At 38.9% G+C, this 25515-nt stretch overlaps 1 protein-coding gene across 4 annotated transcripts in view; it reads right to left on the reverse strand.

Annotated features, from left to right (window-relative positions):
* PKIB (cAMP-dependent protein kinase inhibitor beta) overlaps positions 1-24601 on the reverse strand; it is a 110651-nt gene extending 86050 nt beyond the window's left edge. For 2 of the 4 annotated variants that reach the window (XM_065911467.1, XM_065911466.1), the window contains exon 1: positions 24472-24601. The gene's annotated coding sequence lies outside the window, so the exon portion shown is untranslated. The remainder of the gene's footprint in view (positions 1-24471) is intronic. The other 2 variants (XM_065911468.1, XM_065911465.1) reach the window with 2 other exon arrangements.
* Positions 24602-25515: the final 914 nt, after the last annotated feature.

A 25515-nucleotide genomic window follows, 5' to 3' on the forward strand; every position in this document is an offset into this window, starting at 1 on the left:
TTAACACCGGATTTGGTTTGGGATCCTAAAAAGGCAGCTGTGATCACACTCCCAAGTCTTACAGCTTCCTTTTGGGACTATGATGTTCTGAAGAGTTTTGTTTTGGCTTCCAAAGCAAAAACAAAACACCAAAGGAATCACACTCTAATATATTTGCCTTCCAAAGACATACTGAAATTGAAAAGAGAAAGAAAAGGAACTCAAAACTATGGGAAATCTTAATTGGCTGAAACTGTCATTTAATAAACCCAACTGTCATTTGTGCCACAAATGTTAATACAATCTCTAAAATCCAGCTAAACCCTCCAGATATTACTGGACACTTTGCAACAGGAAATACCAACCCATTCCCCATTATTGCATTGTAGGCTTTTACTTGGAGAATGGAGAATGTGTACAATAGGATGTTTGTTCCGCTTCTAAAGAGGAAATAAAAAATATCAACCCAAATATCACTTCATGTATAAGCAGTACTGTAGCCTCTGTTTAGGGAGGTTTTACTTTAGACTTAAAAAAAAAAAAGGAATATACTTGAACTCATGCATCTAAACAAACCAACGAGAGTGTAGATATTAAGCGCAGAAAGAAAAGAACAGAATGATAGGAATAAAGTCCACAGCTGTGTTTTCTTAAAAACCAATGAGACGAATGTTAATCAGAGTTCACAAAGTTTAAATTTTTCTTTAAATTGCACAGGTATAATCAAGTAAAGAAACACAACCTTCAGTAATTATTTTATTATATAATTATTTTATTTGAAAACTATTGTCCCATATTAAGAAGGTAAGTTTGTTCACTCATTCACCCAGATATTCAAAAACCAATATTTACTGATTAGACTTTCTAAGTGCATGCATGCTAAGTCACTTCAGTAAAGTCCAACTTTTTGCAACCCTATGGACTGTAGCCCGCCAGGCTCCTCTGTCCATGGGATTCTCCAGGCAAGAATACTGGAGTGGGTTGCCATTTCCTTCTCCAGGGGATTCTTCCTGAACCAGGGATCGAACCCATGTCTCTGGGGTCTCCGGCATGGGCAGGCGGGTTCTTTACCACTAGAGCTACCTGGAAAGCCCAGACTTTGTACAAGTTGTGATAAAATGTGCTGGTTTCAATGTCTTGGCCACATAGAGCTAGCAACAAATACCAAAAAAAAAAAATTCACAAATGGAAGACCCAGAGGGATGTGATGGGGAGGGAGGTGGGAGGGGGGGGATCGGGATGGGGAACACTTGTAAATCCATGGCTGATTCATGTCAGTGTATGGCAAAACCCACTACAATATTGTAAAGTAATTAGCCTCCGACGAATAAAAATAAATGGAAAAAAAAAAAAAAAAAAACTTCCTTCTGCCCAGAATGCAGGTCATACCCCTGTGCTCTCACGAGTAGGCTCTGAGCTTCCTTAAAAGCCAACTCAAAGGTTTCTGCTTTGGTAAAGCTCTTTGGAACTGCTCGAGTTTCTTATGAGTCATAACCCGTGCCCCTAAATCACTCTGTTCATAACTCTGATGCACTTATCATGGTCGACTTCTCATGACGGCTCTGTGCATGTCTGTCTCTCTTAGCAGCCTGTGAACATCTTGAATTGCAATGTTTTATTCATCCATCTACAGCCTTGGTATTTTGTCTCCAACATTTTCAGATATTCCATATCATGGTCCTTTCACCTTTTGGAAGAGCTGAAATACACTTATATTTGCTAAGTCACTTCAGTCGTGTTTGGCTTTTTACAACCTTATGGACTGTAGCCCATCAGGCTCCTCTGTCCATGAGATTCTCCAGGCAAGAAAACTGCAGTGCGTTGCCATGCCCTTCTCCAGGGGATGTTTCCGGCCCAGGGACCAAAACCGCACCTCTTATGTCTCTTACATTGGCAGGCGGGTTCTTAACCACTAGCACCAGCTGGTAAGCCCATTTATAAAAGTGATCACAACTAAATTAGCATTACAGTATTTTCAAATTTCTTTACTTATTCCTAAGTTACCCTCTTTTAACCCTTAGACTAGTATCTTCTATTTTTCTCTACTGTATATGCTTGATTTCTATAACTGCAATAGTTTTTAAACTACCCTACTAACCAGATCCTTGGCAACTGCTACATTGTCAAAAGTTTTAATAGCTATTGTATGTACATAAAATCGCTAATAACCTGTTTTATCCACTCTGTCATTCATCAAATACTGTTATCTACCATGTGGTAAATCTTTCCTGATAGCTCAGTCAATAAAAAACCTGCCTGCAATGCAGGAGACCTGGGTTCAATCCCTGGGTCGGGAGGACCCTCTGGAGAAGGAAATGGCAACCCACTCCAGGATTCTCGCCTGGAGAATCCCATGGACAGAGAAGTCTGCCAGGCTATAGTCCACAGGGTTACAAGAGTTGGACATTACTGAGCAACTAAACCACCACTCCTATGTGGCAGGTGCCACAGAGGAAACAAAGGCCCTGTTTCAGGGGACACGGGGTTACAGTTAGAGCAATTGATAAGAAATATACACAAATGACCAAAATCAAAAATTTACCTGTGTCACATCTCTAATCTATCTAAAATTTTTAGTTCAAAAATTTTTGAATGAAGCCTCAGTAGCTAAAGAATGAACTAAGAGGAACTGATGAAAATGACTAAGAATCAGAAATACATTCATGTTTCAGATTCAATTAGTACAGTTACACATCCTGTTTCCTAAGATTCAAATAAATATCAAAACCATAGGCAAAGTAAAATCAGGTCTTCTAATTAAAAATAAAATGCCTATATTGTAACATTGTTTTTACATAACAATCTGGCAACGTTGAACAAGAATCTTTAAAATGCCGAGCAACTTTGAACCCACAAACCCACTATGAAAACTGCCTTGACCCTTCAGGTTCCTAGGATAACCTCGTTTTGTTTGTGTTGCTGCTAGGAGAGGAGAAAAGAAGATTTCAACATTTAATAAATACCTGTTCTGCGTCATGAGTCTTGCTAGACACTTTGTATTTATTCCACTTTATCATCACAATTAACCTTTTTTTCCCAAAAAATAAAAACAGACTTTTTTCAAAGCTTAGAGATATCTGGTGGTACCTCTCTAACGTCACACAAGTAATAAATCACAGAGATATATTCAGCCCTGTCTGACTAGAAAGCCTGTAATTGATCCGCTATGCATCACTGCTGAAAATATTCCTGGACTGTTGACCTGGCTTTTACATACAACTTTCCCCCTGCATTATTTTTCTCATGACTAAAAGGCAGTTCCTTAATGCTTCTTATCACAAACGTCTAAGAAATATGACTTTTTGGAGAACGGACCCCAAAACAGTCACTTATTCATTTCCTCTATTTTTTAACCATTTCCTCTTCCTTCACATCTCACATACCAACTAAAATATATCTCAAATTTCATCCTGAAGAGAAACAACCTCAGTGCAAAATGCCTACTAAATTTATTTTGTATATCCACTGAATTTACATGGATATAAAAAAGTTTGATTTAAAAGGCTTCTGACTATGGACTGTATAGGCCCAAACAATAAATTAAACAAATTTAATTATGTAAAAGATTCCATAGTTTTCAGTATTTTGCATTCTCTCATTATATCATTATAACCTAAAAACAGTTTGTTGTGAATATCGGTTCATGCTGCCCTCATGAAATAATACAGAGCTCAAAATATAGCATTATGATTGAGAAGCATTACGATTCTGAAGACAGACTTTCTGATTATAAATTTTTTGTGTGCACATTTGTCCTGGTTATTTGACCTTTCTGGGCAGGTCTAGACGTCTCCACATGTAAAATATCTTTAATAATACTACCTCTCACTTACAGTTGTTGGGAAAGTTCAGTGACATGCTTAATTTATATATAGGGGCTTTCCAGGTGGTGCTGGTGGCAAAGAACCCACCTGACAATGCAGGAAATGTAAGGGGCACGGGTTCAATACCTGGGTCCAGAAGATCCCCTGGAGAAGATCACCAAGACTACCCACTCCAGTATTCTTGCCTGGAGAATCCCATGGACAGAGGAGCCTGGCGGGCTACAGTCCATGGGGTCGCAGAGTCGGACACGACTGAAGCGACTTAGCACTCATAGCACACCATCTGTATGGAACAGTACCCGGCATATACTGGGCTTGATATGCTTTAGAGTCATTAATACTCTTACATAACAAAGATAAATAGAATGCTTCTGTGAATGGTACACATGATAAAAAGGAAAAAGTTCACTTTTACATGTGAAGTAGAGATGCCTTTAAAGTAAGATGCCTTTAAAAAGAAGGCATCTTAGAAAATATTTTAAACTTTCTATCACTATTTATAAACTATCTCAGTTGTACTCTAATTGAATGACTTAGACACATTAGTGTGTCGACATGTGTGCGAAACAAAAATATGTGCACTTCTTAAGTGGAATTTTTTAAGTACTTTTTTCAGAAAGAATATAGGTCCCTTAAAGACTGCAGACCCCAATGCCAACAAACAAACCTCTGTACCCAAAGGTCTGCTTCCTAAAACCTTTACAGGCAAACAGTTACAGCACAAAGCCAGAAATACAGAATGAAAAAACAGGAAGAGAGAGCGAGATGAGAAAGGTTTGCATCACTTCTCTCTACAGCTAGAGAGAAGTGTTAATTATTTCTCAGTGATGGATGCTCATTCCTCTACTTCACACTTTAGCCTTCCATGTTCCAAAACACTGAAAGAGCTCAATATTTGGCCTTTAATATATGTTTCTAGATCTTCAGGAAAAGGTTTACTCAATACAGGCAATTTTAAGTCCTAAAATCAGAACTTACCCTTCTTACAAGAATTAGTTTCAGCTATCAACTCTCCTGAAGAGTCATTTATGGACGGTGTTAAATACTAAAAAATAAAGTCGTAAGTGGTCCTGGTGAAGTATCTTCTGACTTTTCCATACAAAGAGAAAATTCAAAGCAGTATCACAAGTAACAGTGGCAAGTCCTTGCATTGATATTGAATCAAATACTTCGCCATGCAGGCCCACTTGACTACACAGGAGTTAGCTTGCTGATTTTTCTCAAATGTAAATATTTGCTTTGGCTAAATAACATTAATACGGCAAGTTACATATTCCATCAGGCATTAAAAAAAAAAATACTTGCCATTGACCCAGAAAATGGACATTGCAACGAAGTCTGAAGGAGAAAGAAACTGGAATGAATGTATCTGAAAAGAGAACTCTGGCTGTCACAGCTACCTGCCTTGCTCCAAGTTCATGTTTAATTAAACTTACATCAATAATTCCACAAACTGTTTGCATGTTCATCCAACACGAGGTATCATCTTTGATTCTAAGGTCAAATACTTACTGCTAACAAGCCTTGCGCCTCTGAGGGAGGCTTGGCCCCCTGCCAGACTGTACTGCTTTTCCCATGGGGACGGGCGGCCACACTGTACTACTCCGTGGGGGATGAGACAACGGCAGCAGCCCCCTGGTTGCTCAGCAACAGGCCCTTATGACGGCTCCTCTTAGTCTGCTAGGCAACAGGGCTGAGTCTGACCCACCTACTCCCAGCAGCACGCTGCCTCTCCAGAGGGCTGGGTTAGCAGGAGGCTAGGGGCCCTAAGTGACCAGTTACATAATCTAAACACATTTCTCAGGATGCTCCCCAACTAAATAAAAATCAGAGCAGAGTTAGCTCCTACCCTGAAGGGTACCCTTGAACATATCCTTAATTTAAACTCTATCCTTGAATCTTTAGAGAAGCTGACAGAAAACTAATGCATTAAAGCCAAAATCTGTGGCCAAAAAAAGTCTGTGAGAAAAAAGAAAAAAAACCACACACACACAAAAAGGAGGCCGTTCCTCTTAAAACCACATTTAAAAATATGAGTTTCAAGCCTTTTACAAATTTTAAAAGATTTTACTATTTGCATGTTTTCTGTTAACAGACCCCCCCAAAATGGAGAAAATATATACTTTTACAGTAAATTTATTCCTTAAGTAGCTTAACACATAGATCTAAGGATAGCAATTTCTAGGAAAGATCTTCATTCGTATCTACATTTTAACCCACATTTATGTCTTCTTAGTTCCACGCTTTTAACAAATCTAAACTAGACATTTTCCCATCTGTATCTGACCTACCTCTTAAGACAAAGGCAATGACTCAGTCAACCAACCGAAAATCCTGCCCACACATGGAAACATGAGTCTAGCCTCGCTCCGATCTCCTCTACCGTCACTTAGCTCTCTGTTGTGGAAAAAGAGGTGTGTGCTCCAAGAGACATGGACTCACAGCCAGTCTTTGTTGTTGCTCAGTCGCTAGGTCGTGTGCGACCGACTCTTTGTGATCCCATGAACTGCAGCACGTTAGGCTTCTCTGTCCTTCACTATCTCCCAGAGTTTGCTCAAATTCATGTCCATTGAGTCCGTGATGCCATCTAACCATCTCATCCTCTGTCGTCCCCTTCTCCTTTTGCCTTCAACCTTTCCCAGCATCAGGGTCTTTTCCAATGAGTTGGCTCTTCACATCAGGTGGCCAAAGTATTGGAGTTCAGCTTCAACATAAGTCTTTCCAATAAATATTCAAGGTTGATTTCCTTTAGGACTGATTAGTTTGATCTTCTTGCAGTCCAAGGGACTCTTAAGAGTCTTCTCCAGCACCACAATTTGAAAGCATCAGTTCTTTGGTGTTCAGCCTTCTTTACGATCCAGCTCTCACATCTGTACATGACTACTGGAAAAACCATAGCTCTGACTAGCAGACCTTTGTTGGCAAAGTGGTGTCTCTGCTTTTTATACGCTGTCTAGCATGCCAGTAGTAAAGATCTCACCTGCCAATGGAGGAGATGGAAGAGACACAGGTTCAATCCCTGGGTCGGGAAGATCCCCTGGAGAAGGGCATGGCAAACCACTTCAGTATTCTTGCATGGAGAATCTCGTGGACAGAGGAGGCTGGGAGGCTGAGTCCATAGCGTCGCAAAGAGTCAGATACTACTGAAATGACTTAGCATGCATGCAACTTTGTCACAGCTTTCCTTTCAAGGAACAAGTGTCTTTTAATTTCATGGTTGCAGTTACCATCCGCAGTGATTTTGGATCCCAAGAAAAGAAAATCTGTCAATGCTTCCAGTTTTTCTCCTTCTATTTGCCATGAAGTGATGGGTCCGGATGCCATGATCTTAGTTTTTTTAATGTTGAGCTTCAAGCCAGCTTTTTCACTCTCCTGTTTCACTTTCATCAAGAGGTTCTTCAGCTCCTCTTCACTTTATGCCACTAAAGTGGTATCATCTGCATATCAGAGGTTGTTGATATTTCTCCTAGTAATCTTGATTCCAGTTTGTGATTCATCCAGCCCAACATTTCACAAGATGTACTCTGCATATAAGTTAAATAAGCAGTGTGACAGTATACAGCCCTGACATTCTCCTTTCCTAATTTGGAACCATTCATTGTTCCATGTCCAGTTCTAGCTGTTGCTTCTTGACCTGTACACAGGTTTCTCAGGAGGCATGTAAAGTGGTCTGGTATTCCCATCTCTTTAAGAATCGTCCAGTTTGTTGTGATCCACAGAGCCAAAGGGTTTAAAATTAAGTTAATGAAGCAGAAATAGGTGTTTTCTGGAATTCCCTTGCTTTCTCTATGATCCAACAAATGTTGGCAATTGGATCTCTAGTTCCTCTGCCTTTTCTAAACCCAGCTTGTACATCTGAAAGTTCTCATTTCATATACTGCTAAACCCTAGCTTGAAGGATTTTATTATAACCTTGCTAGCATGTGAAATGAGTGCAACTGTATGGTAGTTTGAACATTCTTTGGCATTGACCTTCTTTGGGATTTGAATGAAAACTGACCTTTTCCAGTCCTGTGGCCACTGCTGAGTTTTCCAAATATGCTGGCATATTGAGTGCAGCACTTTAACAGCATCATCTTTTAGGATTTTAAATAGCTCAGCTATTTAATAAATAATAATTTATTAAAATAAATTAAATAGCTCAGCTGGAATTCTATCACCTCCACTAGCTTTGTTTGTAGTGATGCTTCCTAAGGCCCACTTGACCTCACACTCCAGGATGTCTGGTTTTAGGTGAAAGACCACATTATTGTGGTTATCTGGGTCATTAAGACCATTTTTGTATAGTTCTTCTGTGTATTCTTGGCACCTCTTCTTAATTTCTTCTGCTTCTGTTAAGTCATTACCATTTCTGTCCTTTATCATGCCCATCCTTGCATGAAATGTTCCCTTGATAGCTCTAACTCTCTTGAAGAGATCTCTAGTCTTTCCCATTCTCTTGTTTTCCTCTATTTCTTTACATTGTTCACTTAAGAAGGCTTTCTATATCTCCTTGCTATTCTCTGGAACTCTGCATTCAGCTGGTTATGTCTTTACCTTTCTTCCTTGCCTTTTACTTCTCTTCTTTTCTCAGCTATTTGTAAAGCCTCCTCAGACACTCACTTTGCCTTGCTGCATTTCTTTTTCTTTGGGAAAATACAATTATACTGCTCCACTTATTCAAAAGCTTCAGTCAAGTCCAGGCAATTTATCGTGAAACACAATGCACTTGTGAATATACTTCCTTTTGAACTTCCAGTCATATCTGCAACTGTCCAGTATATTGATTTAATTATAGTTCCCTAAATACATCACACATTTAAAGTCTCCTTCTTCCTAGGACACGTTCCTCTTTGCCTGACAAACTAGTGTTTATCTTCCAAGATCTCAAAATAGCATCACCTCCTCTGAGAAACTGTCCCTGGCTTTAGAATTTCTTAGTTGTCTCTGAGCATCTTCTCCTTGATTCACACTGCTGCAGTGGCATTAGGCACATTGTTTCACAGTAATTTACTTACTTAACATCAATCCCGAGTTCTTCAATAGTGAGGATCTTGTTCTGTTCAACTTGGTCTCCTTGGTGCCTGGGATATTCTTTAGCATTAAGGAGCTGTTTATGTTATAGCTTTATTAATAATTAGAGGATAAAGCTCCTAGGTAAAATTGCAAAATACATGCAGATTGGGCATTTTAACCTCTTAATTAACCAGGGATGAGTAATAAAAAAAATCTGCCACAAAACAAAATAAAAACTTAGTCTCCTGACTTCAGAGTTGGTCCTCTAAATTGTGATGAGTCATTAAAGGCAAATAAGCAGATACTTCTGAAATGATCCAATCCATCCAGTAACACAGCTAAAATAATCAGATATCCTGTGTTCCTTTTATTAAAATCATAACAACATGAAATTTAAGAGAGATATGTGGTCAGGTAACCAAAATCACTAAAAGGTGGTCTAGAGCTGGTCTCAGGGAGATAATTTCCCATTTAGATCAGCAACTCTTAAAGCAGTTTCTGCAGAAATCTTGGTGCAAGTAAAGTAGGAAAGAGAGTAGAGTAGTATCAGTCGCTCAGTCCTATCCAACTCTTTGCGACCCCATGGACTGTAGACCACCAGTTTCCTCTGTCCATGGGGATTCTCCAGGCAAGAATACTGGACCGGACTTCCACTTCCTTCCCCAAAAGAGAGTAGAAAAGAAGCAAAATTAAAGCTAAGTAAAAAGGCAAGAAAAAACTATCCTAATTTTAAAACCTCCTAAATAATACTTCACAAAACAGCATTTAGTCAACATCTGTCTCCTGCAAAGCACTAATTTAAAAGAAAAAAAAAAGGAACATGAGCAAACAACAAAAGCGAGCCCACAAATACAGCAGCCAAATGCAATATTATGAAGCCACTAAACCTCTTACCTCCCCATTCCAGGAGATAAAGATATAATTCTCCATTTTCAAATATAACAATTCTTTTCCTACGCTTTAAAGTTCACACATATGTTTAAACAAGATACTACTAAATTTTGGATATTAGCAGTAATGTGATTGCCTAAATGAACTCATGCAATACAAATTCTAATTAATGGAAATCCGAATTTTTAGTTTATCTGTGTTAAGCTGAGAGGGAATTCTTAGTCTGTTACAAGCTTGTGGGTTCTAAAGACCTCTAAGTCTGTGTACCCTCAAAACTACAGAAACTGCATTCCTGGAAATGCCAGAAGGTACTCATAACCATATGATAAATTCTGTTTATCAAAGTATTACTTGACAGTATATATTTAAATCACATTCAGATACTACAACAAAATAAATAAATTATAAAGTAGAGTGCATGATGTATATTTAAGATGAATATGAAATGTCAAACTCTGTACTCTTCTACAGAGGACTTTGAGTTATGCCTAAAGATTTTGGGCAATTCTTTGTTGGAAAAGAGTAAGAAACCTTACTCTTGGGGAGCATTACTCCTAGATGCTTAGGAAAAGATTACTTTCATGTAAAAATATATATTATCGCCTTGGCTCTAGGCTACCACGACCACTGAACTCAAAAAGTGCTGCCCTACTTAGACATACCATTACTTTGTTTATTGCAACTTAACCTTTATAGCATTTTTTTTTTAAGAAAACTATTTCTCTCTCCAATAGTCCTGAATCTATCTGTGGGATAGCTCAAAGAACCAATCTAAACTCCTATATATCTAAGACAGTCCTTCAACAAACATAATGGTCACAAGAAATAGAGATGTACTGGATGCCAGGAAATGTGCTGGGTATTTGACAATCATTAATCAAAAAATAAAACTACAGGAAAAGAGTACCATTTTTATGTTATAAAAATGAAGTAGGAGAAAAGGAGGAGAGGTGTGGAGGGGAAAGTGAGGAGGATGAGAAAAGAAACAGGCTACAAAGAGGTTAGCGACACTCCCAGAATAAAATGGCTAGTTAGGAGCTGAGCTGAGATCTAACTCCAAAGCTTGTGCTTGTTTTTCTTTCTTGACACATCATGTTATACTATATGTTCACACCCACCTTCCCAGACATTCATTTCTCCTAAAGAAATATCTCCATTTTATGACTATTCTTTCTATCACTTCTCCAATAACAGACCATCCTGATCAATGTATGTGCATGTATATTTATTTGTAAGAGTAATCTCCCCAGAAAAATTTGACCATGGTAGAAGAGAGTTAGATCATCACTTCCTTGCTCTGCTAATGCTGCTATTAATACAACTTAAAAACATGCTACCTTTGTTGAACAATCACTTGACATTACATCAAACTGGCCATAAGCAAAAATTATTTCATATTGTTTTAACAGATTCTGCTATTAACCATTTCTTCCCTATCTCCCCTATCTTTTTTATAGCAACTTAACCTTTATAACATCTTTTTTTTTTTTTTTTTTTGAAGCAAAAATATTTCTCTCTCCATTAGCCCTAAATCTACCTGCAGGATAGCTCACAGGATCAGTCTAAACTCCTATATATACAAGACAGTCCTTCAAACAAACATAATGGTAACAAGTAATAGAGACATACTGGATGCCAGGAAATGTGCTAGGTATTTAACAATCATTGTTTTTAAAAATTTATACAACTCTTATATTTACCTAGATACAAACAATCCATCAGACTAATTTTTTACTCATGAAGAACAGCACTGATTATGTGACTCTCTAGTAAGTAAGTGTTAGTCACTCAGTCGTGCCTGACTCTTTGTGAACCCGTGGACTGCAGCCCACCAGGCTCCTCTGTCTATGGGATTTTCCACGCAAGGATACTGGAGTGGGTTGCCATTTCCTTCTCCAAGGGATCTTCCCAACCCAGAGATTGAACCTGGGTCTCCTGCATTGCAGGCAGATTCTTTACCAACTGAGCTACAAGGGAAGCCAAAATTAATTAAAAAGTTAAGTTCAAAGTTTTCACCCTAGCATTTTTATGATTCTTCACTATATCCCCAATGTACCTCCCCACCCTTATTTTCTTCCAGCCCTCCAAAGTCTACAGAGCTCTGTCTTGTTCTTTTCTGTATTTGTGCCTTTGTTCATGCTGGTCTCTCAATCAGGAAAGTTTTGCCCAATCATTGCAATTCTATCACTCCTTCAAGGACCATCCCAATTACTCCATTGTCTATAAAGTCTTTCTGAGTAATTTCAAAGTTTATCTTTCTCTTCCTGGAAACACCACAGCACTTTTTGGTTCTTTTGTAGCCCCTATTACAATCTGCTTCACAGGAAAGGTCTGTATATTATTTTCTCTTACTTCACCACACCAAACAGATAGAAACCTAAGCTTCTTAAAAAAGAATGGAGTCTCATTCTGTTTTGCAATATATCATTAAACATAGTAGCTGAATCCAAGAGGGTCCTTTTAAATAGATATTCATTTATTTGAGTTTAGTTAACTACTCATCTCAGAGATGCATGTACTGAGTTCCAAAATTCATTAAATAAAGAATATCTTAAGAATACTGAGATTATTAAAGAAAAACTTAAATAAAGAATATCTATAACCATCCACAGAAAAGAACCTGAATACTGTTGGGGACATATAGCACTAAAGTATGGAATCATAGACTCTGTAGAATAATACAGACACTTTTTTTCACTGTATTGGTCTCATTATGGAGAACTGAAATCATATCATTCATATTGGTGTAATCATGTTGATAAAAACTGAAATCTCAAAAGCCTTCTTCAGGGTCACATGACTAATTAAAAGCTGAGTTGGCCTTCCAACAAAGCTTTTTAATTTCTAGCTGAGTTATTTTTCTCTACTATTGTCATCCAAATCATGTATCAATATATTTTCATAAATGCCTGCTGCAAAAAATTTATGTAAGGGAGAAAGAGTCTCATCTTTCTTATAGCATATGATTTATCTTCAAATTATTATTTGTATGGGAAGAATTTAAAATAAAACTCATTAATGAAAATTAAAGAGGATTATATTACACAAAATTTTTTTGCACAAATCTTACTTACTTTGCAACTTAACTATGAAGACTATAGTCAAGAATTAGGATATTTAAGAATATCATTATTATTATTGCTATTATTATTACAAAATAAATATCATAGAGCCTACACACTAATAATGTTCATGATCTTTACTCACAAGCCAGTCCTACAGATTTAATCAGAGACTGTTTACGACTCTGTTTTGTTTTAACCATCTTGTTACCAATTTAGAAGGTAGTAAACATTTTGCTAAACATCCATTTCCCCTTTGAGCCTTTCCTCCTGTAGTCACTGCATGTAATTTGTTGTTTCCAAGGATGAAGTTGAGACCCAGACCTAACAAATCAGAGTTCCAAATGCCCTGAGCCACAGGGACTGGCTCAGAAGTGGCGTGGAACATAAGGGAGGCAGACGTAAGCCTGCCTCAACAGGCTTATGACATTTTTCCAACTCAGCAAAGGCATAAAGAGTGGGTTCATGATTCAAGTTAGTCCATCTTAGGACTGGTGCCAAAGCTACTACGTAAAGACACTTTTTTCTCTTTGAATTTAAACTTGAGAAGTTAGGCCTGAAGCTGTTGATAGCAATTTTTCCACCAAGCAGAGCCTGAGAATGAAGCCAAGTTGAAGAAAACTAGAGCCAAGAAGTAGAAGGAAATTGGGTCTTTCCAAAATAATCTGAGTTCCAGATCAAGTTGAGACTGAAAGCTGGGTTACATAAATCTGATAAAATTCTCCCATTCTCCTTAAGCCAACTTGAAATGGATTTGCTATCATGAACAATTATAACATTTCTAGCTAATGCACTCTGGTGTCTTGACTTTCTCAACCCACTTTCTCAACCATTGACCTAGATTGAAAAGGTCATACAGAATGCTAGTGAAGAGTAAGAGCTATTACATACTTCAGATGAAGTAACAGCCTATAGTTTAAAAGTGAAGATGAAGATTGCTAATATGTGAAAAAGAATACAAGGAATTTCAAAAATGTGGAGTCTTTAAGTCAAGGACTTAAGCACAGCATCCTGGAAAACCACTCAATCCCAGGAAAACCAGGGTAGTGGCCATGCTATTTGGGAGTATAGAGATTCCTGCAGTGATCTGCATAAACCAGAAGACAAGTGGTCATTAGGTCACAGAGCACTCGAGGCAGGTGGTGGCCTTGAGGCTGCTGGAGCTGTAGAGGAAAGTGTGGTAAGCACACAGAATTCTTAGGCTCTCCATTGATTAGTGTTCATTGGAAACATGGAATTCACTGAGAAATACCTTACTCTAAGCCAGCAGAGCATGGAGAATAAACAGATGGATAAAAATCGGCCATCCCGATGAAGCCAAAAGACAATTGTAGATGTGACTCTGGTCGCTCAGTCATATCCAACTCTCTGTGGCCCCATGGACTGAAGTCTTCCAGGCTTCTCTGTTCATGGGATTCTCCAGGCAAGAATACTGGAGCGGGTTTGCCATTTCCTACTCCAGGGGGTCTTCCCAACCCAGGGATCGAACCCACCTCTCTTATTTCTCCTGCACTGGCAGAAGGATTTTTTACCACTGTGCCACCTAGGAAGCCCCAGGTGTGACTCTTTGGATTTGCATTAAAAATATATATATATATATAGAGAGAGAGAGAGAGAAAGAGAGATAGGATGCTATGACAAGAGAGTTTCTGAATTTGAGATTTTAGGAAGAAAAAATTCATATGATAAGTCCAGGGTGTAACTATAGAAGGGGATGGGTAAAGACAAGATTATTGCTTGAGTTGTGAAGGTCAAAAACCGAAAAGTTGTGTTGGGTACAGACATGAAGTCAACCAGACTGGGGACAGGAAATGGGTGGGAGAAGATGACTGTTCACTAGTTGCCGGAGTGTTCAGTGAAAAAGCAGTTGGAAGTGGTAAATAGTTCACAGGAATGAGCAATGGTAGTTGACAGTATTGCCAGTTGGCTCAAAGGAATAGGAATGAGTAAAAGAGGGTAGAGAAATAGCGGTCTAAAGGTGGGAAGGTGTATGGAGGGCATGTGACTCCCCTCCCTACTCTAGAATTAATGAACTATGGAGTAATCAGCCATCTCCAATAGGAAGGACTCAGGGGGAAGTGGGACAGCCCAGATTCAGGGCTAGAGAAAAAAGAAGAGGTTAAGAGGAGTTTATTGTGATTGAACAGGTGTTCCAGAGGGCATGATAGAATGGTTTTGAAGGAAGAATAAAAAGCAGATTAGGTCAGGGAGAGGCAGTACAAAGCATAATAAAGTTTCAAGGCAGAAGGGAGAAATGAATAGAAAAATGATAAAAAGAGATCTGAAGCATTGGAAAATGATATTTCGCAAGGCTAACAAAATTACATGTTTCAAAACTGGTAACACGGAATATAGGAACCAGAGAACTTAGGAAGAGCTAGCAGCTATGATGTGAGACATGAAATTCCTTTTCTTCCTGGGGTGAGGTGCTGAGTGACAGATGTGGATCAAGGCAGGTTAAGGGAGGCAATGAAAGAGCCTGCAGTCATGTGTAGGAATGGTGGCCAGGAAGGCATGTGGGAAGAAATTCTGTGGGACTTCAGGGTGAAGGGACAGTTACGACAAAAGTAGACTCCAAGCAGGTGCAGGGGCATAGGATGTTATTTCAAATCAGTTACAGAACAAATAAGTTTGAGGCAAGATTAGTGATTAAATGTAATAACAATAAAATTACATTACCATATTTATGCCTTACTGAAACAACTTCTAAAGGATTAAAACTTTTTAAAAAAGACATCAAAGTTACTATTAAAAATGTAGATGAATATGTTTAAAGTGGGAAAGTCCTCCTTATAAACTATGAGAGAAGAAATTGATAGCTTTCACATCCATAAAACTTAAGTATTTTGCAAAGCAAAGCTCCCTACATAGTTAATGGCAAACAAAAGAAATTGATCTTAAAAACTGTTACTTAAAATATAATAGACATACAAAGAGTTAATAACCTTATGAATTAAAAGTTCTTGAAACAAACAAAAGAGAATTAAAATAAGTGAAGAATACAAAAAGCAATTCATACAAATAAATACAAAATATCCAATAAACATACTGACTACCTAAAAATGTTTAGCCACATTAGCAAAGAAATGCAAATATGAACTATCTTTTCCTACTAAATTTCTAAATTAAAAATTTTTGAAACAGTACTAGTACTTTGGTAAAAATTTTCAGTATAAATGGCAACAGGCTTCCTAGAAAGATATTTTGCAAAATGTTTTAAAAAAATGATTTAAAAGTGACTATCCATTGATTTATCAACTCCATGTCTAGAAATTTATTCAGAGAAATTAATAAGATAGCTGTGTACAGTGTATAAAGATCACAAATATAGTTATATACTATGGTATTGTTTACAAAAACAAATCTGGAAACATTCTGCATATTTACCAATAGGGATTAATTAAAAATTTAATAGATCAGTATGTGGCCATTAAAAGAGAAGATTTGTTGCCTTGAAAAAATATAGTAAGATGACATATTAAGGGCATATGATATATTACTTTTGTTTTTTAAAAGATATATATAGGCAAAGAATTTTACAATTAACAGTGGAAATTCAGGTGGACGTTATTTTCCTCTTAATTTCGAAAGTTTCTGATTTTCACTGCAGTGTATACTATCTCAAAAACACAACTACAAAGTTTTAAAGTTTAAAACTTAGTGGTATTTTAAGTGGTAAACATTACCGGCCTAGAAAATAACACGTGGAATAACCCTTTATAAGATAACAATGGAGAGTTGATAAAAATGAGATTGAAAGGAAAAAAAAAATCACTTGATTATACTTTCATATCTGCGATTCTTGGTGAAGAATTTATAACAGTAAGCACAGACTGTCCTTGGGAAAACAGAATTCTACATTTTAACATTGCTAATATTTAAAGCTACACATTTTAATGATTTGTTTTTCTTTTTGTCTTATTTGTTTTGCTGCATAGCAAAATTAAAATGTGGCCTAACTGGGAAATTCCATTTCATACCTTTAAGAGCCAAAATTTTATCTAGCCAAAAACTATGTCATGGGTCATTCCGCATAATCAGAAAAAAATGTTATTTTTTAAAATTATTCTTTCTATTCATTTTTATTCTGATAATAGCAATTTTAAAAAGCAAAAATAGGATAAAAACTGTATACCATTATTACATTAATAAAAAAACATGTCCTTACAAAGGTACAAAGACGGGAAGACACTCAATACTAAAGCAATTATGCTTGAATATTAGAATTGAAATTGTAGAATCTTTAAGTGTCTTAATAGTGTAAAGGTTTTATGACAAAAATACCTGAAAGAAAAGAGTTAATAAATAAAGTGAACCTTAAACAATCCTTCTGCAAGATAATTTGAAATGTCCTTATAACTTAAAGTGCTGTCCTTAGACACAATCATATTTCATTAATCCATATTTTAAGTGGATTACATTGAGACAAAACTCACAAAGTGAAGAACTTAACCAATTCAGTATTAAGACCAATAATAATTACTGACAGGTGATATGAAAAGTTTTCCGAAAATTAGGTAAATTAAGATACTTTTATAAAAGAGTTGGTAAACATGAACATCTATGAGTTTAAAAAATGCTGTTTCCTCCCATTTTATAGTCACACCTGAAAAGTTTGTTTCCTTTCAAAGCATTCAAACCTAGAATCCAAACATGGACTTCTCAGAGTTGACACAACTCTGGGCAGGGTTTTACTTGCTGGGTTTTACTTGAAGTTCAATATTCTTTGGCAAAAATCCACAAACACCTCAGGGGGCTGACCCAGATCTACCACGTGAGGAAATTATTCCTCACTTTCCCTGAAAACATTCTTCTACCGTCCCTGAGGCAAACAGATAAAAACTATGACCTCCCCCCAAGTTGTAGACTGGTCCCATTTTCACACAGTCAAACCCATGTGGCACGAATGAATGGAAAACCTGAATGACCTTGTTTAGACCTAAACTTGGGTTGATAGCAGAGGACAGCAGATGCCCTGCCCAAGTTATCATATTGCTTCTTTTGTAACCATCTTTACAACTGATACTGAAGATGGGCACAGCCCAAGTGGCCAGCAATCTAAAATCCAGTTGTCAGCAAGGCTGGTTTCTTCCTGGGAACTCAGGAGAATCTGTTCCATGCCTCTCTCCCAGCTTTTGGTGGTGGCTGGCAACTCTAGGAATCTCTTGAAGTCACATAACTCTTATTTCTGCTTCCATTGTCACATGTTTGCCTCTATGAGTCTCTGCCTCTGCGTCTCTTCTCTTCTTTTCAGGATACCAGTCATACTGGGTTAAGGGCACATCCTACTCCTGTATGACATCATATGAGGCAATTACAACGGCAATGGCCCTATTTCTAAATAAGGTCTCATTCCAGGAAGTACATGAATTATCAGGAGACCTTATCCAACCCAGGAAACCCACCAACTGTGTCCTCATTCTTCTATTGCCATTTTTGTAAACAGTCCTAGCCCTCAACCTCAAGCCAGGGTGCCAAAAAAGCACCCTTCATTCCACCTCCCCTTAACTTCATATCCCAATTATCATCAAGCCTAATCACTTTCCACTCCTAATATTTCTAGACTATGATACTCTTGTGTAGCCCTAAATTCTTCATCACTAATCCATGATTCACTCTCTAGCATCTCTTGCTTGGGCCGTAATAGTCTGTCCAATACTCCTCAAATCCAATCTTCTCCAAGCTGCAGAGTATATATAGATAAATACATAGAAATTCATGGCATGTTAGAAAGATGCAGAGTTGCTTTTTGTGTTTTTCTAAGTTTTCACTCCTGTGAACAGTTCTGCTTCTTTATTGCAATGAACACAATTACGACAGACATCCTTCTTCAGGGACACAGAAACAGAGGCAGAGTGGTTTCTGTGCTAGACTTTGGCCTTTGTAACATCTTCTGACTTGATAGATTCTTTACAAACTTTCAGAATGCAACAAAATCCATTATATCTGTAGTCTGGATTTTTATTAGACTCTATTAGATTTGGGAAAGATAGGCAAGAGGGTCTTATTTCAGTGTTTTGAGATTTAATATTATATCTGGCTCCAGAAGCCCCATGATACAAGTACTTATTCTCATTTTTTAATAAACAAAAATAATAAATGAATGTAACTGCATGAGTTAAAGGTTATCCTTAATTACACACACACACACTATACATAGTGATTTCAAGAACAGTGTTTTCTTATGAGACATATTAACCCAGCCCATAAAGATTAGTCTAGAAATAAATCACTTCAGAGTCATTTAATATAAGCATGTTTGGGAAGACTGCTTAACTCTTTCTTATCTTCCGTGAATTTATTCCCGAAACTATCATACTGAACCTCAGTTTCTTCCTTTCCTTCACCCAACAAGTGAAAACTTTCAGTTACCCATGCTGATTTCTGGGTTTCCCTGGTAGCTCAGATGGTAAAGAGCCTGCCTGTGATGCAGAAGACCAGAGCTCAGTCCCTGAGTGGGGAAGATTCCCTGGAGAAGAGAATGACCACCCACTCTAGTATTCTTGCCTGGAGAATTCCATGGACAGAGGAGCCTGGCAAGCTACAGTCCATGGGGTGGCAAACAGTTGGACGTGACTGAGCGACTAACACACACACATGATGACTTCCACACTCCCAAAGGCCATTCATGCCTTTTCATCAGCACAGCAGATTTCAGGGCTAAGCTGGAAATAGTGACTCTAAGGAGGGAGGATCCAAGATGTAGAGGAAGGCATTTAGCTCCATTTACACTGTCTATAAAAGCTTCTGCTGCTGTTCCCCAAACAAGTGTTCAAGCCATGTTGGCTCCAGATTACTACTCCTCCTCCTCCATAATCTTCAAGGGTATCTATTCTGCTGGCCCGCTTTTCAGTTTGAGAAATCTTATCCTAACTAATTCAAGATTCTAGTTAAGATTATTTTCTTCTATTCAGAAACATATACAAATCTGAACCATTTTATTCTTTTTTTTTTTTTAGTTGGAGGCTAATTACTTCACAACATTTCAGTAGGTTTTGTCATACATTGATATGAATCAGCCATAGAGTTACACGTATTCCCCAGACAGCTCTGAACTTCTTTTCCAATAAGCACCCAACTCTTGGACACCATCATTTTTTAAGAATTTGAGTTATTAGAAAACATGAATCCACTTTGATTTAAAGTCCCTTCAGTTGTGTCCAACTCTGTGGGACCCTATGGACTGTAGCCCATACGGCTCCTCTATTCATGGGATTCTTTAGGCAAGAATACTGGAGTGGACTGCCATGCCCTCCTCCAGGGGATCTTCCCAACCCAGGGATCAAACCCACGTCGCTTGAGGTCTCCAGCATTGGCAGGAGGGTTCTTTACCACTAGCGCCACCTGGGAAGCCCGTATAAGTCCATAGCGTGCTTTATACCTGGACAGATGCATAAAACCATTATTTGCCATTGAGCACAAGAATGAAAAATATATCCCACTTGAGTATGAAGCAGATTACCTATTTGGTTTTTTAAAGTCAACTGTACTTCCAATAAAAAGATAAATAATAATAATAATCACTTTTGGTTTTCTGCCTATGTTCAAGTGTTCTTTTTATGTAAGATCACTAACTGATAATGACTTATAAAAGGTATATCAAGGATCTGTGCTCAGTCATGTCCAACTCTGTGAGACCCCATCGGCTATAGACCCCCACGCTCCTCTGTCCATAGAATTTTCCAGACAAGAATACTGGAGTGGGTTGCCATTTCCTACTCCAAGGGCTCTTCCTGACCCAGGGATCAAACCTGCATTTCTTGCTTCTCCTGCAGTGGTAGGCAGATTCTTTATCACTGCACCACCTGGGAATAAAAATTACTGAGACCAACAAAATTCAAAGAACATGCAGTTTTCCTTCTTTTTTAAAAACTTAATTATTTTTAACTGAAGGATAATTACTTTACATTATTGTGTATTAAAGTAATGAAAGATAAACTGGTATTTACCCATAAAAACTTTAAAAAGTATGAGTCAATGAATAATACTGTGGAATGTCTGATCAAAGAAAGAAAAGCTAAGGGAGTGTATATTCGGGGATGCAAATAAAAAAGGCAAGAGGAGAAGGGGACGACAGAGGACGAGATGGTCGAATGGCATCACTGACTCAATGGAGATGAGTCTGAGCAAACTCCAGGAGATGGTGAAGGACAGAGAAGCCTGGCATACTTGCAGTCCATGGGTTAATATAGAGTCAGACACAACTGAGCAACTGAACAACAAAATAAAAAATCCCTGTGAACATTTAAAAACTGAAAAGACTAAAAAGAGCATGTACTAACCACAGGATTTTTAAAACAGAAAAACAGGAGCCCTGGATTTGTCCCTAATACATGATTTTTGCACGTCAATCACTTAAACTTGGGCCTTAGATCTCTATATATGATAATAAAATATGTTTAATTAGTATGTAAAAGAATTATGTGGCATCATAGTTATGGAAGCTTATTTTATCATATGATTTATAGGGTGCTTTTTTCTATTCAAAAAGGAATTATTTTTTTTTGTAACTCAATTAAAAATCTTGTGTTGAAGGAAAGGAAAACCACTGACTTTACTACCAAGCAATTCAGGTTTGAATTTCATCAACATCTTAAAATACAATTTTCAAATTGCTCAATTTCCCATCTTCACTGGAGACTGCAGGAAATTTAGTCTTAATTAGGCCTGATTTACTCTCATTTAGCATTAAAAGATACTGGGGGTGGGGAAAGAATAGGCAGAGAACAGAGGACTTTTAGAGCAGTGAAAATACTCCCTATGATATTACATTGATGGATGCCTGCATCTGCGTGCATGCTCAGTCAGCTTTGACTCTTGGCAACCCCATGGACTATAGTCCACCAGGCTATCTATGTCATTATATATTTGTCCAAAGCCACAGAATGTACAAGAGTGAACCCTAAGGTAAACCAGGGAATTTGGGTGAGTACGATGTGTCAATGTAGGTTCATCCACTGTAGCGAAGGTACCACTGTAGTGTGTGATGTCCACAATGGAGTCGGTCATACACGTACAGGGTCAGAGGTTACTTAAGAAATCTCTGTACCTTCCATTCAATTTTGCTGTGAATATAAAACAGCTCCAATAAACCTCGTCTTCAGAAATACTTTATTTCTCAGAAAGGTTACACCTTTTAACAAATTTGCTTACTGTATTTGAGCTCAAAATTTTTAAAGGAAGCAAAATGTTTCCTGTCCAACCTTCTCTCGTTGTATATATGGAATCATATAAAATCTAGTCAGAAACATTTATTTCTCCAGAACTTTCTACATTTTGTAAATACATAATTTTTACATAAAATTCATTCTATAATACTCTGAAAAAGTATTCAGGGTTCCCTGATTGCTCAGTTGGTAAAGAGTCCGTTTGCAATGCAGGAGACCCCAGGCTTCCCTGTGGCTCAGCTGGTAAAGAATCCACCTGCAATGACGGAGACCTGGGTTCGATCCCTGGGTTGGGAAGATCCCCTGGAGAAGGGAAAGGCTACCCACTCCAATATTCTGGCCTAGAGAATTCCATGGACTGTATAGTCCATGGGGTCACAAAGAGTCAGACACGACTGAGTGACTTTCACTTCGCTTCACTTAAAAAGTTAGATATATGTTTATCATACAACCCAGCAATTGCACTGCTGAATAACTATCCAAGGGAAATGAAAACATACGTACTCACAAAGCCTTGCATATGAATGTCCTTAGCATCATGACTCATAATATCCTCAAACTGAGAATAACCCAAATGTCCAACCACTGGTGAATAGACAAGACAAAATGTGGTGGATTCATACAATGGAAAACTTCAGCAATAAGATGAGTGAAATGCTGATCCACATTACGACATAGATCTCAAAAACTGTATGTTAAGTGAAAAAAAGCCATAAACAAAAGAGCACATATTTTATGATTCCATTTATATAAAATATTTAGAGAAGGCAAATCTATAGAGACTAAAGAAAGATTAGTAGTTGCCTGAACAGAGATTAATTCTAAGTGGGCATGAGGGATCTTACTGGGGTGATGAAAATGTTCTAAAACTGATTTATGGTCATGGATTTACAACTTCGTAAAATTTCTTTAAAAATCATTGAAAGGGGTAAATTTCTAAAAATCTAAACTTCTAGTTTAAAATTGCCTAAAGAGGAGAGAAAATTCTTTAACAAAATTGAAATCTGACACAATTTAAAATATCCTGTATAAGGTATTCCATTAGTCTTTGATATTTTGTTGAAGAAAGTTGTGGTAAATATAAAACTAAGAAGGTTATTACTAAAAACTTTTTGAAAACTCTTTTTCAACACATACTTTACTTCAAAATTAAAACATTTGAGCTTCCAAAACAGTTTTCGAAAATGAACTTCCTTATCATAGTGTCAATAGAGGGCTACTGATTGGTACCCGACAAGGAGGGGAAAAAAGGTTTTCAAAATGCTAATCTAACAAACCATGATCCAGAACCTATATGACTTACAGAACTTCCTGTGAACTTTATGACCATCAGATGTCATTTTAGTAACCCAAATTCTGACCTTTCTGAACATTAAATCACAGAACGAATTTTGTGTGTGTGTAGCAATGTCAATAAGAAGAAAGAAAGGCATCTTATGAAGAGATAAAGTGGACCGATGGATATTGAATCTATGTCTACAGAGAGAAATGCAATACTCGGCGCAGTTCTAATCCATACTTTTTCAGTATTCAAACCATTAGTATGAGTGTTTTAGTTTTTAGTTTTTCCAGTTGAATCGTTAAGTGGTTATCAGCATTGAATCTCCATTTTAGAGTCCTGCACAGACTCGGACTAAAAATTCCACCTGCAGGATTTTTTGTTTTTGTTTTGGGGTTTGTTCTTTTTTTGCAGTGCTTCCTACGTGCCCCACTTGTACCAAGCGCTGTTCCAAAGCAACCGTGTTCGCATGCGTTCCCTGGGATGAGCTCTACGAAGATGAAACTGACCCGTTCATCTGAGCTTCGCTAGGCAGGGACTCGGCAGTCTGGAGAGCAGGTAAATTGGGGTCATCTCTCCCAGAGGGAACTATCAGGACCTTCCCCAACGAGCTGCTGCACATCTGCAGTTAGGACCCATGCGCTCGTCTCCCGAACCCCTGCGACCACACTACACTCCTCTCCCTCCCTGGCTGCCGGCCGGTGTCCCAGACTCCGTGAAAATCCAGCAGTTGCAGGGAACCCACGAGTTCACTCGATCTAATTATTCCCAGGTTTTATCAAAGGAAATGGATGGAGGCTGATGAGGTGGGGTGACGGGGCTAAAGACAGCTCGACGCGAGCCGAGCGGGCTAGAACACTGCTGCCCCCGTGGCCGCGAGGGGCTGCCTGGGGCTGGAAACGCGGAGCCCAGGACAAACGACGTGGCAGTACTCGCGCGGGAGACGAACGCTCAGCAACTCACGAGACATCACCAATGTCCACCTTCAGGGCAGAATGGGCAAAAAGAGGTGATCAGACCTCCCTGGCTAGCCCTGTTGACCTGAGCGCCCCCTTCCACTCTGCAAGGACCTCTGCGTGTTACATGATGTGGTCACTCTGGCCAAAGAGGCATCTGCTTGAATTCCCCCCAGCTCGCGCGGAGTGGCTGGAAAACAGGAAAGTTGCTCTTACCGCATCGTCGCTCGCTCAGTCTCCCCTAGCTCCCCAAGTCCTTTTCCCTCCATCTTCGCTCCAGCAACCCCCCACTCCACCTCCCCTTCACCACGTACATACCAGCGGCGCACTGAGGTGTCCGCCGAGGCTGAGCCGGGTCCCGGCGCTCGGACTCGCCCGGCCTCTCGGTGGCCGCGAGCTGCGACGCTGACTCTAGCTCGCTGCCGCCTCTACCGTCCACGAAGATGCGACCGCGTCTGAGCCGCTGCGCTGGAGCGCAGGCTGAAGGTGGCGGCGACCGCGGGGGCGGAGAGAGCGGCCGCCGGGACCCGCCCCCGGGCGTGGAGCGCGCCTCCCTCCCTCAAACCGCCGCCCCCGACGCCGCGGCCCCGGGTCGGGCTCGGGGCGCGACCCGCCGCCAGCCGGCTCCCCGGCCGGCGACACGCTGGGTCTTACCTGTCGGCGTCCCGGGCGGTGTTGTTTGTTTGTTTTTTTCCCTGTGTGCGCCTTAACAGACAATTAATCACCGATGGTCATCACAGAACCCTCGCCTAACCACTCTGAGTTCCCCTGGGTGAGTGTTAAGGGTCTATTAAGAATTTCCTTGATGTGACTGAGGGAATTCGCTTTCCTCCCTTCTCCCTGTAGACCCTCCGAAGCATTTGTGGCCCCAAGTGTCTGTCCCAAGGTTGCACTTTCATCGTGGCTGTTTGGAGAAAGTAGCAATGTGCATGGTTTTCTTACCTGCACCCGAAATGTGGGTCTTCGTGTTTATTACCGCATTATTTTAGCAAATTGAGAAGTCATGTGCAATGTAGACAACTCTAGGGGAAAGAAAAGCAGAAATCAGTGTCTATCACGCTCCACTTTGAGGTTCTCAAGGAAAATGAAGTCCTTCTAATAAGGTCTCATTATGAACTTTAGGAAGCGTAATAGATGAATGATGATACTGCTATTAAAATTAAGGTGCTTTTCTCTGCTTCTTGAAAAGTTGGTTTCTCCTCACAGAAGTCCTGAGATTGCCTCTGGTTTCCTGAAAGGCATTATTAGTGTCCAAAGTCATCTTAACACCGATATGTTCACTGATACTGTGAACCCGATCTTCCAACCCAAGCGGGTGATACCTACCACTTCACTACTGACTAGTTCCAGTATTTTCATAGG

This window comes from Muntiacus reevesi, chromosome 19 (genome assembly GCF_963930625.1).
Source record: "Muntiacus reevesi chromosome 19, mMunRee1.1, whole genome shotgun sequence".
Taxonomy (NCBI): Eukaryota; Metazoa; Chordata; class Mammalia; order Artiodactyla; family Cervidae; genus Muntiacus; species Muntiacus reevesi.